Source organism: Papio anubis, chromosome 14 (assembly GCF_008728515.1).
Source record: "Papio anubis isolate 15944 chromosome 14, Panubis1.0, whole genome shotgun sequence".
Taxonomy (NCBI): domain Eukaryota; kingdom Metazoa; phylum Chordata; class Mammalia; order Primates; family Cercopithecidae; genus Papio; species Papio anubis.
The window spans coordinates 37,868,315-37,886,024 of record NC_044989.1 but is presented as its reverse complement, the minus strand read 5'-3'; the positions used below and the strand labels follow the sequence as shown (position 1 = coordinate 37,886,024).

The 17,710-nt window shown below is 38.2% G+C and overlaps 1 long non-coding RNA gene across 1 annotated transcript in view; it reads left to right on the top strand.

The window, feature by feature from the left end:
• Nucleotides 1–17,418, top strand: part of LOC116270263 — a 49,814-nt gene extending 32,396 nt beyond the window's left edge. The window contains exons 2-3 of the long non-coding RNA XR_004178221.1: nt 1,817–1,966; nt 15,770–17,418. This is a non-coding gene — a long non-coding RNA (uncharacterized LOC116270263). The remainder of the gene's footprint in view (nt 1–1,816; nt 1,967–15,769) is intronic.
• The last annotated feature ends 292 nt before the right edge of the window (nt 17,419–17,710 follow it).

Here is a 17,710-nt window from a genome sequence, read left to right as displayed (position 1 = left end):
CATGCAAATTCATGGACTAAGTTTAGATGCATAATTAAGCATCTAGTTATTTTCGGGCCCATACTCATAGGCCAAATCAGATTCCCAAAGGAGGCACGTGGTTAGTTTATTTCTGTGTATTTGCTTACATCCTCAACTGCAGGCTTTCGCCTGGAAGAAAAAAAAAAAAAACATTGGCTCCGAGATCTCAGTGATCTGGTTGTGGTCCTAAAAAACAAGGTGAATCAAGGACATGGCAAGTTTTGTGATTTTAAAGGATACCTCTGATCTGAATGCTGCTTCTGTGGGCAGAGAAATGCATGATGATGACCTCCTCTTTGAGAGTGGGAAATAAGGGCAAGGTAGGCGCCATCCTTAGCACAGCTGTCACTCTTGTAATGAATGATTAATGGTCTGCTGGCCAAAGCCAACATCAACTTCCCATGTTGCAACTGCTTTTTATATACTTTCATCATCCATATGAAAATGTTAATGCCATGTGATTTTGTGCCAAATGACATGCTCAGATGCCAGTTTTACACATGCAAAACAGATGAGTGGTTTGGAAAGTTTGTATTCATTGTTACTTTACAAGCAAATGGCATCACCCCCACACCTCCTGGTCACAGTGATCCACTGTTCAACGTGCTTTTTGATTTTCCTAAAGGCATCATTTGCTTAAGAGTTTCTTCACAAGACATCCACTTAACAACACTTTCACTATGAGCAGGGATTTGTGACAGAGAGCAGTTGATGAATACCACAGTGAGACAAGACCCCTCTGGGGGCACTGGTGGCCTGCCTTGCCCCAACTTCCTACATCATCATTATGGAAAAAGACCTCTTCTGGCCAGCTGTGCTGGAGCATTCAGAGAATGCCTTGTGCTGTCTACTCTTTTTCCTCTCCACCTCACCTCTCCCACACATTTCCCTTCCATAAGCCTCCCATGGAGGATGGTTTCAGAGTCTGTTCTCTGCTAATTGGGAAAAAAGGTCCTCTGTTTTTAAGGGATTGTAGAGCCCATGATGTACATATGAGCCACCTTGTTTTAATACCATTCGGTGAGAATGTACCACATGGCTAGTTACTATGTTTAGGAACATTAATATGTTTGTACCTCAAGAACAACTCTAACAGCTCTACAAGCTAGATATTATTATCTCCATTTCACAGATGAACTGAAGAAATTTTTCCAAATCCCAAGTAAATGAAAAAGCTGGGATTTAAACCCAAGCCTGTCTGATCACAAATCCCAGGCTCTCAACCAATTCATACAAGCCTCCTCCACAATCGTTGTGGATACCTACAGAAGACTCACAAGGCCCAAGTCTAGTTTTTAATTAAAATAACACTTGTTAATAATGCCTTGCTTTAAAGACGTTTGAGTTCTTCATTGCAAACTATCACTGCAAAAAGCAATGAACTCAATATGGCTAAGGTTTTATTTTCTAAATGTATACTTTTCCCTGAATATCCAAAACAAAGATTGCAAATCCCTCCTTGCTTCCACGTCCCCGCTGGGTATAAATAGTATGACCATGTTGAAATCTTACGTTCTCTTATCCACTTCATTTGTAACAGGCAGAAATGAGTAATGTGAGAGCCTGCAATTGTAATCTTCATAAAGTATATCACATACAGTTCCAGAACATCAAGTGGCATGTTAAATAAGCTTTTGGAGAATAAATTGAGCATGACACAAGAAGAAGAACAGAATCCATGACTTTTCAAAACATGATCTTGCTTCAGATGAGAAAGTTCTGTGCTTAGTTTGCTGTAGGTACTTCTTTGTGTCCATCGTGGCCTCCTATCTAACATAAGGATTCCTTTCCCCAGGTGGTGGACACAGTGGGTAGGAGAGTCTGTCCATATCCCAAAGGTGTGCCAAAAGGATTTATCAAGAAGGGGATGATGGAGGTTGCTCTTCCAAAAGCGTCCAGAGTCACTGAGACCTGACCTGTGTATTTTGTATTCCATCCCTGTCAGGTAAAGAATACATTATTTAAGTTCATCTTCTTAGGAGGGGGAGATGAGAGCTGGGGGCTAACGTCCAATCAAAATGGAAAAGAAAATGTGTTTGTGGCTAAAGGAAGCATCCAGAAGACATAGCAAGGATCACTCTGTTCCCTTTTGTCAGAGCTTTGCTTTCCCTTTGTCTCCAAAATTCAGGAGCCGGAAACAAGCCTGAGTGTGTGATGTTCTTGGAACCTCTAGGAACAGCTTTAGCTCCAGACACATTTTGTAGTTCCCACATTAATAGTCCTTCTCTTCTTGCTGATGAGAAGTGGTTGAAACACTTCTTGGATAAGGAGTTGCTTGGGGTATATTTACCTTTTCCAACAAACACAAAGGCTGTACCTCTCCTACATAAAGGTGTGAGCAGCACAAATGTGATACAGTGCTATGCAGCTGAAATCAATTTAAAGAATTAGAGAATGGACCACAGTCCAAATTGGCCATTATACTGCTGCTGGGGTCCTTTAAAAAAATGCCATTTTCCTTTGCTTTGTTACTTTAAGCTTATCTTTTAAGCACAGATGTTCTGCGCTTCTAAATTTCATGTGTCCAGAAAATTGGCGGATATAATGTAAATGAGATTACCCCTTGCCCCTCCATGACGGTGAAATTGGACAAGACCTCTGTTGCCATTGCTTAGACCCCAAATGCACAAAACCAGGAATTAGCATCTTGGTTCTCTCTACTTTCTGTTCCCATAAAAACTGTTTGCTCTAGGACACTGTCCACTTCTTATCAACAGCATTTCCTTCTTGGGTATTACCGGTGATAATAGCTCAGGCTTGCCTTTTCCTCCGGCACTTACATGAATTTCTGTTGACACCAGGGTGCTGGTGGAGAACATATCTCCAGAGAGCCCAACGGGACGGTTTGCAGAACCATTGTCACAGTTATTTCTTGATCATATGGCTTTCTAATTAATTTCTAACTTTTTAATGAATACACATGAGAAGAAGGGCATTGGGGAGAAACAGCCTTCTGTGGAATATTATTTCTCATTTATTTGTATTCTAAAAAATAAGATCCTGCGTACCTTTCAAGGTCCAGCTTCAAGTTCACCTCCACCATGAAGTCATCATCCAAATTTAACTCAGCAGTTACCTCTTCCTCCTCTGAGCTTCCTTATCTTTTGGGGGTACCTCAGTCACAGCACTCATCACATCATGTTTGATCATTTAGTTTTTATTACAAATCTACTTCTAGACCGTAAACTGCTGGTTGGCAAAGACTAAGTTCTACTCACCTCTGTCTCTGTATTGAGCATCCTGCATGGTGCTTGTATGTAATATCTTTTCAATAAATGTTTGCAGAAATGTCTGCATCTATGAAATAGTTTTTTGAAATATCACATTCCAGAGAGGTTAAGATGCACTATTTCAGTGGTTCTAAAACTTTATCATGCATTGGAATCACTCAGAAGGCTTCTTACACCAGATTGCTGGGTTCTACCTCCAGAGCTTCTGATTCAGTAGGTCTGCGGTGGACAGGCTGTATAATTTGCATAGCTAAAAAGCTCCCTGGTGATACTGGTGATGCTGGTCCAGAGACCACACTTGGAGGAGTAATAAATTATCTTTTATTCATATTTTAATATCTCATATCCATCTAAATCTGAAATTTGTTGACATGTCAGTTTAGTTGACAACTTTTTGCTTTCATAGTAGTATATAAAATAATGGTTTTACAATCGACAGCATCTTAGATTAACTGAAATGTGACAGGCTTCCTGTTACATATTTGAATCTGTATTAAAAAACATCAATTACCTCATAAATGAATTAATTCCCTTATAAAAGGGCTCAAGGGAACTAACTAGCTCCTCTTTTCTCTTCTGCTCTTCCACCATGGGAGGACAGAGACATCTTGGAAGCAGAAACCAGACACTTATCAGACACTGAACCTTGGTCTTGCACTTTCCAGAGTGCATAACTATGAGCAATAACTTGATGCTGTGTATAAATTACCCAGTCTGAGCTATTTTGTTATGGCAGTAAAAAAGGGACTAAGACACTTACCAACAAATGCCAGCTCTTTTCTCCAAAGCTAACAACAACAAAACCAAGCAAGAGCAATAACACCAGGGAGCCCATTAAATTGAAAACATTCCAGCAAGTATCCCAAGGTCACAGACCCAGATAGGTTTTGCTAGCCACCTTCCTGGAAGGAGTGGGCCACGTTTTCCATCCTCATAAAATGCTGTTTGCAAGGAAAGCAGTGAGAGCAGAGATAATCAGTCTAGGCATATCATAGTCAAATTGCTGAAGACCAAAGATGAAGACCAAATCTTAAAAGCTCCCAGAGGGAAAAGACAGATTACATAAGGGGGAAAACAATACGGATGAAGGCTGACTTAGAGAAAAAATGGAACCCAGAAGAATATGGAATAGCATTTTTTAAAGTATTGAAAGGAGAAAATTGTCAGCCTAGAATTCTACAAAAACATCCTTTAGAAATTCAAGTAAAATAAAAGGTATTTTTCAGAAAGACAAAAGTTGAGGGATTTATCTCTAGAAGACTTATTGTACAAGAAATAAATTTTTAAAAGAACGAAGAACAATAGGCAGGGTAAATACCTGGGTAAATGTAAAATAACCTTTTCTTTTTAAGTGATATATATTCATATCAATAAATAGATATAGGTATAAATAGACATGTATGAAGATACATACATAATTCTTTAAGGTTATTGAATAAAGTAAAAATAACATATTGTGGAATTTATAGCATATGTAGAAGTAAAATATTTTTTAAAAATAGCACAAATGGTGGAGGGACTCTAAATGAAATTATTAAGTTGAAAGTGTCTTCCATTGATATGAAGAAGTATATTATTGAGGGTAGATTAAGATGATTTAAATATGCATAGCAAAATATCTAACTCCAAAAAAATCTCACAGAGGTATTACAAAAAGGTAGAGCTTAAAGGTTGATATAGGAGATTAAATAGGATATTGAAAAATACTTGATTCACCTGAAAGAGAGCAGAAAAAACAGTATAAATGAATGGAAAAAGATGAGATAAAAAAATAGATTCAAAATATACGAAGCAAAACCAAGTAGAATTAATGAGAGAGAAAGACAAATCTACAGTTATGGTTAAACATATTAACATCACTTCCTGAGTAACTGATTTAAAAAGAAGGGAAAAGAGTATAATTTAAAAATATTTGATCAACACTATGAACCAATTTGACCTAATCAATATTTACAAAACACTACTCCCAACAACAGCAAAATATACATTCTTTTTAACTTTGCATGAACTATTAACCAAGATAGATAAAAAATGCTGAGCCATAAAATAAGACTCATTAAAATTAAAAAGATTGAAACCATATAGAGTACATTTATGGCCATAATGACATTAATATGGAAATCAATAACCATAAGATATCTGGAAAAAACCAAATATTTAAAAATTAAACATTATATATCTAACATATGGTCAAAGGAGAAATTACAAAGGAAATTTGAAATCATCTGAACTGAATTATAATGAACACACAACTTACCAAGATTTGTGAGATGTAGCTAAAGAAGTACTTAGAGGGAAATGTATAGCATTCAATTTTTTAAAAAAGGGAGGTATAGAATCAATTATCTAAGCCTTCACATGAAGAAGCTAGAAAAATAACAACTAAAACCCAAAGTATAAGAAAGAAAAATGATGGTAAGAATGTCAATTAATAAAACAGAAAATTAGGCCGGGCGCGGTGGCTCAAGCCTGTAATCCCAGCACTTTGGGAGGCCGAGACGGGCGGATCACGAGGTCAGGAGATCGAGACCATCCTGGCTAATATGGTGAAACCCCGTCTCTACTAAAAAAAAAAGTACAAAAAAAAAAAACAAAAAAAAAAAAAACTAGCCGGGCAAGGTGGCGGGCGCCTGTAGTCCCAGCTACTTGGAAGGCTGAGGCAGGAGAATGGCGTGAACCCGGGAGGCAGAGCTTGTAGTGAGCTGAGATCTGGCCACTGCACTCCAGCCTGGGCGATAGAGCGAAACTCCGTCTCAAAAAAAAAAATAAATAAATAAATAAATAAATAAATAAAACAGAAAATTGACAAAAAGAGAGCATCAACAATGTTAAAAGTGTGTTTAAAAAAAGATTAATGAAACCCAGGGCAAGACTGATAAGTGAAACAGAAAATCCCATTACCAGTATTAGAAATGAAAAACAAAGGTCGGGGGGGGCATTTCTACAGACCCTATAGTTAGGAAAAAGATAGGAAGGAAATATTATGAACAACTTTAAGTCAAAAATTAAACAATTTAGATGAAATAGAAAAATAATTTTAAAAATACAACTTACTGAAATACATAACAGAAATATAACAACATAAATATTCTTATGTCAATTCAAGTAATTGAATTTATTATCAAAAATTTTTTATAAAGAAAACTTGAGATCTAGGTGACTTCACCAATGAAATCTATTATTTAAGGATGAAATAATACCAACTCAACACAAGTCCTCTCAAAAATAGAGAGAATAATTCTCATGAAGCCTGCACACTGCCAATGCCAAATACTGACAACGACATTATAATAAAATAAAATTATAGACCAATATTCCTTATGAGTACAGCTGAAAAATCCTTAACAAAATATTAGCAAAACGAATCTACTAATATATTTCCAAAATACACATCATGACCAAGTGAGGGTTTTTAAAGAAATGTAAGATTGGTTTCACATCTGAAAATTAGCCAATGAAATTAAAGAATAGAGGGAAACTATACAATGATCTCAGTAGATGCATAAAAAACCCTTTGACCAAAGTCAACCTCCATTCATGATAAAAACTCTTGAGCAAATTAGAAATAGAAAAGAACTTCTTCAAACTGCTAAAAAGGATCTCTTAAAACCTACATCTAATATAATACTTACTGATTTTTCCTTTTAACATCAAGAACAAGGCAAGGACTTTCACTTTCATCCTTTCTACTTTACATTTAACTGGCAGTTCTAGCCAATGCAATAAGAAGAGAAAAAGAAATAGAAGGCATACAGATAAAGGAAAGAAAGAAGTAAATTCATATACAGAGAAAAGTAAAACTGTCATTCTTTGCAGATGACAGAATTGTTTATATATAAAACTATGGATACGAAATAACCATAAGAACTAAATAATGAATTTACCTAGGTCAATATACAAAAATCAATTCTATTTCTATATACCAACAGTAAACAATTGGAAAACAGCATGTAAAAAATACCATATGCAATAGTATCAAAAAATATCAAATACTTAGGAAAAAGCTAAGAGAGATGTACAATATCTCTATGTAAAAAACTGTAAAACATTGCTGAGAGAAATTAAAGAAACCAGACAAAAGGTAGAGACATTCAATGTTTATGAAGTAGAAGATGCAATGTTGTTAAGATATTTATTTTCCTCAGATTTATTTATGAATTTAATACAATCATCAATATTTCAGTAGGACTTTTTAGAGAAATTTATAAGCTGAGCCTCAAACTGATATGAAAATGCCAAAGCAATCTTGAAAAAATTAAAGTTGGAAGATTTATAATACCCAGTTCTAAAACTGAATATGTTAGACTAATCAATGCATTGTAGTATTGACATGAAGACAGGCAAATACATCAAGAGAACAGAATCCAGAAATAGACTCACATGTATAGAGTTAATTTTTTAAAATGTTTTATTAGAGTAGTTTTAGGTTCACATCAAATTAGAATCAATGATTTTTAACTAAATGTGACAAGGTGATTTCACGAAGAAAAGAAGACTTGTTAATAAGTGGTGCTGGAACAACTGGATGGCCATATAAAAAACAAACAAAAAACTTGACACACTCCATGTAATAAGATAGTTTGAGATAAACTTAGAACAAAATATAACCTAGAATAATAAAGTTTCTAGTAGAAAGCATAAAAGCTTAACTTTACAACCTTGGAGTAGGCAAATTTTTTTTAGACAGAACACAAAAAGCACTAACTATGAAAAATGATAGCTGGTTTTCATTAAAATAAAAATTTCTGCATAACAAAAGATACCATTAAGAAAATGAATATGCAAATCAGTACATATATCTGACAAAGGGCATGTATCCATTGTATATAAAGAACTTCAAATCAATAAAAAGACAATTTAATTTTTTTAATGGGCAAAAGATTGAAGCTGTCATTTCACAAAAGAAGAGACATACAGTAGTCCCTCCCTTTATCCTTGGTTTCACTTTCCAGTTTCAGTTACCTACAGTAAACCACAGTCAGAAAATACTAAATAGAAAATGTCAGAAATAAACAATTCATGGTTTAAAATCATCCTCTGTTCTGAGTAGCATGACCAAGTCTTAAGCCATCCTGCTCTGTTCTACCAGGAACCTGAATCATCCCTTTGTCCAGCATATCCAGTCTATGCTACCCACCCATTAGTCAGCTGCCTTAGTTATCAGATTTTTAAAAATGCCTTAGTTATCAGATTTTTAAAAAATAGTACATACAGAGTTCAGCAATATCCCTGGCTTCAGGCAGCCACTGGGGTTCTTAGAATGAATCCCCCAGGGACAAGTGGGTACTACTATATAAGAACAACCAATAAGCACATGAAAGTGTTTTCAACATCATTAATCATCACTGATATGCAAATTAAAACCACCATGAGATGTCCTTTTGCACCTATTAAAATGGCTCAGATATAGAGGTAAGACAATACCGAAAGTTGATGTGGATGTGGAGAAATGGAACTCTCAAACACTGGTAGGAATGCAAATGGTACAACCACTTAGGAAAATAGTTTGTCAGATTTTTATAAAGTTAACTTCTTCATCTATCCTACAACCACATTTCCACCCTCAATATTTCTCAAAACAAATGAAAGCATATGTCCACAAAAAGAACTATGCAAGAATGCTCAGAGAAGCTTTTCCATAATAGCCCAAACTGGAAACAACCCAAATGTTCATCAATATGAAGGTAGATGAACATACTCTGGCATATTCATAAATTGAATATCAGTCAAAAAGAAATAGATATGTATTAGTCAATAGATATATATTAGTCAAAAAGACAAAGAAAAAGCTACTGGCCAGGCACAGTGGCTCACACCTGTAATCCCAGCACTTTGGGAGGCCGAGGCGGACGGATCACCTGAGATCGGGAGTTTAAGACCAGCCTGACCAACATAGTGAAACCCCATCTCTACTAAAACTACAAAATTAGACAGGCATGGTGGCGCATGCCTGTAATCCCAGCTACTCAGGAGGCTGAGGCAGGAGAATCACTTGAACCCGGGAGGCAGAGGTTGCAGTGAGCCAAGATTGCACCATTATACTCCAGCCTGGGCAACAAGAGCAAAACTCCGTCTCAAAAAAAGAAAAAAGAAAAAATTACTGATGATGTAACAGTGTGAATGAAACTTGAGACTTCCAGTTATGCTAGGTGAAAGAAGCTGCACAAAAAGTTTGCAATATATAAACTAATTCTATAAAGTCCAAAACTAGGCAAAATTAATCTCTGGTTAAAAAAATACATGAACAGCGGTTGCCTCTTGTTTGGTGTAGTCAATTGTCATGATGTATTCAACTGTCAAAATAATTGAACTGAATACTTAATACTTTCTGGTAGATTGTATGTAAATTATACCTCAGTTTTTAGAAAAGCAACTACATCTGGTGGATAGCAGCTACACAAATTACTATGGAGGTAAAGTTTGCTCATCTAAGAAACATTTATTAATAACTTACATGACAAGTACCATGCTAATCTCTGGGAATACCACGCTCTACAAGATGTGATCCCAGCACTGAAGAATGCATGGATTCTAAGGGATGGGGAAAGTACAATTTCAAAATGTCGAAACAAGTGTTTAATGCAGCTATAGACTATGACTGTATATGGGAGCACAGAGGAGTGAGCAAGATGTTACAGACCAGGATAATGACCACTTGTCTGACTATAGTGGCTGACTCATTGCTTGGGGTAGAACGTTGCCCTTTACTTCTGGCCTTTGGGACTCGGGGAAATATCTTAGCAGGTGTAATGACTCTAAATAACAGTTCCCCAAAACTTTAGGACAAAGTCTTTTTCCAAGTAGGAAAGTGGAGATATGTTTTCACCAGAATAAGCAGAAAAAGGTCAAACACTTCCTGAGTAATAGATTTAGAGAGCAGCAGGTCTCTCAAGCCAGGGTCCCTATGCCACGCTGCAGAGCAGCCCACAAAACACCCTAGAGGATGTGGCTTGCTGGCCACACCCCTTAAGTCATGATAGCCCTGACAAAGAATGTAGGGCCCCAACAAAGAATGTCCTGAAAGCCATTTAAGAGCCTTCCAGGAAAACCACAGCCAGCAATCCACCACTTGCAATGTGTGTGGCTGGGCTCCTGCTTCTCTTTGCCTTCCTTGGCTCCCTGAGCTCCCATCAAATCCCAAGTCATCTCAAAAGGAGGTGCAGGGCCAGTTGCAGTTTACTTGCTGGTGATAGAGAGGACAAGGCACCTGCCTGCAAGTCTCCAAAGACAGCACTAGGGAGCCTCCCTCTGAGTGCCTTCAGGGTCTCCCCGCAAAGCTCCAGCTCCTATAAGATTGCGATTGTGACTTTCAACAGATGAATCCCCAGAGAGAAGTCATTGTGGGGGAAGCTCCAACAAGTTCATGGCACCCTCCTCCATCTTCAGAGCCCCCATCCTCAAATCTCTTTCTCTCTGTCCCTCTCTTCTGTCATCACACCTCCTCCTGTCTGATCTGACTCCTGCATCCTGCTTATGAGGACCTTTGGGTTTGCATTGAATCTACTCAGATTATTCAGTATAATCTCTCCATCTCAATATCTTCAATTTGATCACATCTGTAGAGCCTCTTGTCATATATGGCAAGATTCACAGGTTCCAAGCTTTAGGATGCAAACATCTTTGGGGGATCATTACTCAGCCTACCACTACAACTCTAAACCAATCTTACCTCGAGACAATAATAATAACCAATGCATCTAGCCATTGAGTGCTTACTATATGATACGGATATGAAGATAAATATTGCTATCTGTATATAGAGAGATTTTTATAGAGATATTTATACACTTAGATTGATAGACTATCTTCCCATACATACGTATTTTCTCACCATAGCCCTGCAAAGTCATTTCATTTTACAAATGAGGAAAGGAAGCCTGAGGAATTTTGAAGGACAAAACACTGTATAACTGGTAGTCAACGCGGGTTTTGATGACTCCAGAGCCAATGCTCTCTACCTTGTTGTCTCCCATTTCTGTCCCATGTTTTGGTGAGAAACCCAGAGTATGAATTTTGTGTATATATCTTCAACCTAATTTTTTTTCTCCAAGTTAGGACTGGAAAAGTCCACATCTGTGGCTTGGAAGATAAGGAAGGTGTTATTCCCAGTTGGCCACATCTCTAGAAAACAGAAAATTCTGCATTTCCCCCAGTAACAAAATTGTTCATTGCTTATCCGTAGTGTATTGTTCCTTTTCTTGCTTTACCTCCCTCAATGTTTTTACTTTCCCTCATCAGTCTCCAACCTCAGTAGAAGATGTATTTCCAAGCAGGACCATTCACCAATCTAAAATGTTTTCCTTTTTTTTTTTTTTTTTTGAAATCTATTTCTTCATAGAATCCATCACAAATTATTCAAGCATTCTGGAAAGAAAAGTCGAGAAATACTACAGTAAAGGAAACAAAATTGGAGGCTGAAAAATATACATACATTAAACCATGGTTAAAACACTAAATAAAATAATTTTTGTTTCACTATCCTGTGAAACAAAAATTAGTGAAGATTTGTTTTAACTCTATTACCTGGACAGCACCATTCTTAGTTTTCTTCAGCAGAATTTATCTTAAAATATTTTAATGTGTTGATTCGATCAGAATTATTTCTTAAAAACAACACTTAAGTGGCAATTGCTGATTCTTGCTTGCAACAGCCCATTCATCTCTATTATAGTTAATATTGCTCTGTTAAGCCTTTGGTTGAGGACAAGAATGAAATACAATCCTGATTTCCATATGCCTCTTTCATTGCAAAATCGTGTGCTCTGGGAATTCTCGGTCATATTGCATAGGTTTTTGTTGTTGTTGTTGTTGCCTCTTCAAAAAAATGGCTCAAGCATATTTATTGATAAGTAAGACCATGTTAAAATCTGTATTATGAATAAATTATTTCAAATAAAATTGGGGAAATCTAGGGCAGCCGGGGCAGGAAGGTAATGAATCAAGTATTGGGGCTTCTGCCCTAAGCTGTGGTAAGCACACCAAGGTAAGGCCACCCAGAGGGCCTCCAGGAGCTCAGAGAGGGACCTCCTGCCCCTAGCACCCTGCCTTGCCTCACTGGAACCCTTCCCATCCCCCTTCCCTGGCAAAGACATACCATGGCAAGACCCCCACCCAGAGGTTTATACTGAAAATAGTAGGCAATGCTCTGGTTGTAATATGAATGATCATAAATTGAGCAATGGCTTATTCGCATTTTTATCTTAAAATACTTAAGTGCTTGAAGAGGATTTAATTATCACAGCATGAGTCGATAAGTGGGCAGTTTTGAAGATTTTAAAGGACATATCTGGGTAGTTTTAAGATCACCAGAGGCCGTTAACCCTCATAATTTACTGTCTATGTTTACTCGAATCTTTTCAAATTGGTCTCCCTGCATCCACATTTGCATTCCTCTAACTTGATTTCCACACTATCAGAATTATTGTTTTAAAATGCAAATCTGATCAGCTCTCTCTCTCACACATATACACACATATGCACAGATGCACGCACACTGACATGCAGGAACACACACTCCTGTTTAAAATCTTTTGATGCCTTTTCATTCTCACATTTGAAGGCTAAAACCCTTAACACGGCTGACCTATGTTCCACAGTCCGTGATACATGACCCTGCCTGTCTCCTCAACCTGATTTCTCACCATCATCCCTGCTGCTCCCTATGGTCAGACCACAGTGTCCTTTTGGTTCCCTACAAGTCCTAGGTTTCTCCCCACTGCAGAACCACTGGGTATCCTCAGCCCCTGTCTGGAATGTTCCCTCATCTCTATTCCCTACACACACACACACACACACACACACAAATGCACACACAAGCATTATTCAACTAATTACCTCCTCCTTCTTTTCTCTTCCTCCCTAGATCTCAGTTCAAGCCCACACTTCCTCAGAGAATGTTTCCATGACCCCCTAAACTGGGCCAGGCCCCTTGACACATTCTCACATAACCCAGTGGTCCGTGGTGACTGGCACACAGTAGGCATTCCAGAAGTATCGATAGCATAAGTAAATTAACAAACAGATGTTTTATTCATACAGATTTAACACTAGCACAAGACAAAGGGGGGCCATGTTTTTTAGCCAAGTGAGTGAGCTGGGGAGGGGCTGAATAGTAGAGGTTTCCCTGAGGTAACTAAACAAGAATATTGGAGGAATTCAAAGGTGGATTTGGGTGTGTGTATGAGAAAGGGGTTCTCTGAGGTAAAAGTCACTCTGCGAACTGCGAGTGACCCAGAAACATATTAAAGGCAGAGGAAGGAAGAAGTTGCTTGTTGCTGTCAGCTTGAAAGTTTTCCTTAGAAAACGCAAAGTAGCCAAGGGAAGAAAAGGGGAGGCAGAAGTCACTGACACATGGTAAGTTTATGTGTGTGCTTCAATTCTTGTTCTGAAAGGTTTTAAAGAACCTTCACAAAGATGCATTCCATATCACAAAATAAAACATATTCCAAATAAGTAATAAACAAGAGGAAAACAATGTATATGCATGAGATTAGCACGGAGGATCTGCAGTTAAGGTATAAAGCCTTTAGCCAATACTTTAATTTGGCAAATTCTTTGCAAAATATTTTATTGAAATATTTCTGAAAAAAACTATCTACAACTTTTATGAAAATCCATATTAATATATACCATTTATGTAGAAATTATATGTTTCTGTGTTTGTATATATTCTAAAAGTATGGAACTGGGCTGGGCACACTGGCTTATGCCTGTTGGCACTTTGGGGGACTGACACAGAAGCATCACCTGAGCCCCAGAGTTCGAGACCAGCTTAGGTAACATAATAAGACCCCCTCTGAAAAAAATAATTTAAAAACTTAATTGGCTGTAGTGGTGAAGCCTGTAATCCTAGCTGCTCAGGAGGCTGAGGTAGGAGGATTGCTTGAGCCCAGGAGGTCAAAACTGCAGTGAGCTGTGATTATGCCACTGCACTCCAGCCTGAGCAACAGAGCAAGACCGTATCTCTTCAACAACAACATAAAAAGTATAGAACTGATCTGGAAGAATATGCAAATATACATCAAGTGCAACTGTGGTTACCTCTGAGAAGGGAGAGGGATGGGGACAGTTGAGATGTAGAAAAGGTTTTATTTCTTGCCTTATACATATGTGAACTTTATATAATTAGCTTAATTCATGTGTAACTTTGTAATTTAAAAGTTAACAGTAAAAACAAAGCCTCTACAAAGATAGCAACAATATTCACAGCTATCGACAGATCTTAGATATTGAGAGATATTTCATTAGCATATGTATCTAGTCATTTACTGAGATCACATAGTAACAACAACAACATCCACTTGAAGTGTTCAAAATGTTTACACCTACTTTGGTATAGCAGCCTCTCAGTAACCCTCCCAAGGAGGCAGGGCCAGGTGAGGCAGATCCCACTTTTCCATCCCTTCTTGAAAAAGGAAGGAATGGAGGCAGGAGCAGCTGGGTGACCAGCCCTGGCCTGGAGCTAATGAACAGCAGAGTCTGCAAAGGAGCTCAGGCCTTCTGATTCTTTCCCCTGCATACTCTGCTCTTTTTTGTCCTTTGTTCACAACGTAGCTGGGAAGTCTTAGCATTTTGAAACTGAAAGAAGGAAAAATCTTTTGACTGCTGTATTTGATTGCTCATAAAAATGCTTCATTGTAAACTGTCCTGTATCTTCTGAATTATGCTACATAAGTGGTTTGAGGGTTTCTCATTATTACAGACAAGGAAAATTTACTGCTTTCATTTAAAGCCCTAGCTCTCTCTAAAGAAAAGTTGCAGTAGCCGAGTATCTTTATTATACTCTTACCCTCAGAGCTAATATCTCGAAAAGCTCTGCTGGGGGCACAAATTCGTGTTCAGGGTAACGCATTTCTTCATTCAGAAACATAAGGTGATAAAGCATATTTGCTTCCTTAATAGTCTTGACAGTTGCATTTCTCTTAAAGACAGACATTCTCCAAGGTGTCTGCATTACATGTATCCACTGGGGCCTTAGTCAAGGCACTACCTACAACCTTTTCCTCCCTTGTAGCAGTTTGTCAGAAAAAAACATGGCTGCAACAATTCCTCCATTTCTGTGCATGCAGCCACTCCTTCCATCAGGAAGTACAGTCTATCTTTCCACCCCTTGGCTGGGCTGGCTTTGTGACTTGTTTGGGTCAATAGAATGTTACAGAAGTGATGCCTTGCCGGTTCTGGGCCTATGCCTTTTTTTTTTTTTTTGAGACAGAGTATCTCTCTGTCACCCAGGCTGGAGTGCAGTGGTGTGATCTCGGCTCACTGCAAGCTCCACTTCCCTGGTTCATGACATTCTCCTGCCTCAGCCTCCCAAGTAGCTGGGACTACAGACGCCTGCCACCGCGCCAAACTATTTTTTTGTATTTTTTTTAGTAAAGACGGTCCCGGACTTGATCTTCTGACCTTGTGATCCGCCTGCCTCAGCCTCCCAAAGTGCTGGGATTACAGGCGTGAGCCACCCCGCCCAGCATTTGGGTCTATGCCTTAAGAGAGCTGACAGTTCTACTGTTGCCCTCTAGGTTCCAGCCCTCATTTAAGAAACTCAGCCTGGAGCATGGAATGGTATGAGGCTGTGCCCAGAGAGGACCTGGAGAAGGAGGCCATCTTAGATGGAGTTTCCAGCTGTGCAGCCTTGTGAGTGAGGACAGCCAACATAGTATGTAGCAAAAGGACCACTCAGCTGAGCCCAACAGATCCACGGGATAGTGAAACTATTATTGCCCTGAGCTACTAAGTTTGGTGGTATGACATTGGTGTAAAAGTAATGTGGTTTCCCATTAAAAGTAATGTTTGTATACAGCAATAGATAACCAAAACGTGAAGCATCCCCTTTCTTTACTCTCCGACTTCCCCCTCACCAACTCAGTATGTCCCTGGTCATCTCTTATGCTCCTTTTCTGTGCTATCATCTCTGTCTGAGGAAAAGGGAATGTTCCTTTGACAATTCCGCTCAGCTCAACACACACTTCTCAAGTCCTTTCTCTGAGCTGGTACTGTGTGAGGCTTTGGGAATATGAGAATGAATAGAACACAGCCCCTGCTTTATGTGGACATTGACCAGGGGAAGAGACACACCTGAAAAGTAAGCCTCACTCATAAGTACCCCCCAGCCTGTAGCCCCACAATTGTTAGCACAGATTGACCCTAAAGTCCATTCTCAGAGTCATACAGGTAGACAGTGGAGAGAATAGTCAATATAGGCTATATTTGTTTAATCTCATTCAAAAATGATACATTTTACCTCTATCAGATATGGGGGTATCTGGTCATTAGGCACCTAATATATGAAAATTAAATCTTAATAGATAAATGAAGGGACAATTATCCAGCATGCAAACCTAGATCTTTTATTTACCTATAAGTTCCTTTTAAGTTACCTAATTATAAGATACTGGGTGGTCTCAGGGAAGCATTTTGAACTGGAAATTAAGAAAACAAATCATAAATACTAACTCTATTGCCAAGTAACTATCATGTAAGTAAGTCACTTGAATTTTCTCTCTCTTTACTTAAAATACCAGGAAATCTGACTCAATGATTACTAAGGTTCTTTTCAGTTCTGAATCCCATGATTACATGTGGATTTAAAGAAATGGATGTGAGAGAGGCAGAAAATATCAAATATTACCGTGAAGTGTTAGACTCCATGGTCAAATTGAAGCTAAACTGCAATGGAAAACATCCCTGGGATAAAACTGTGAATCCAGGGGAAAGCAGGACTATATCTTTTTGGGCCATTGTCCCTGTGAATCATACCCTGTAAAGAGACAGAGACAGACAATGAGGATTTAAAGAATGGGCCTAGGATTGGATAGGATAGTCTTGGCTCCAAGGAGCAGAGAAACGGGGGACATTCTGGATTGCCTGCCAATAACATATCATCATAATTGGTCATTAAAGAAAATGTGACCATCTTAGCCCCCAAGTTAGCGTGACTTGAACACAATGGACACACCAAGTTAAGGAGTTTGGAGTTTCTTCATAGACAGTAGAAGTCACGGAAGGTATGTTGAGTAGGAAACAGACCTAAGAAATGAGATAGACAGTAACACTATAATAGTGGGGAGCTTCAATACTCCACTGACAGCACTAGACAGGTCATCAAGACAGAAAGTCAACAAAGAAATAATAGATGTAAACTATACCCTGGAACAAATGGACTTAACAGATGTATACAGAACATTCCATCCAACAACTGCAGAATACACATTCTATTCAACAGGTCATAGAACTTTCTCCAAGATTGACCATATGATAGGCCACAAAATCAGCCTTAATAAATTTAAGAAAATTGAAATTATATCAAGCACTCTCTCAGACTACAGTGGAATAAAACTGGAAATCAATGCAAAAGGAACCTTCAAAACCATGCAAATATAATGGCAATTGAATAACCTGCTCCTAAATGAGATGAAATCAAGATGGAAATTAAAAAATTATTCGAACTGAACGACAATAGT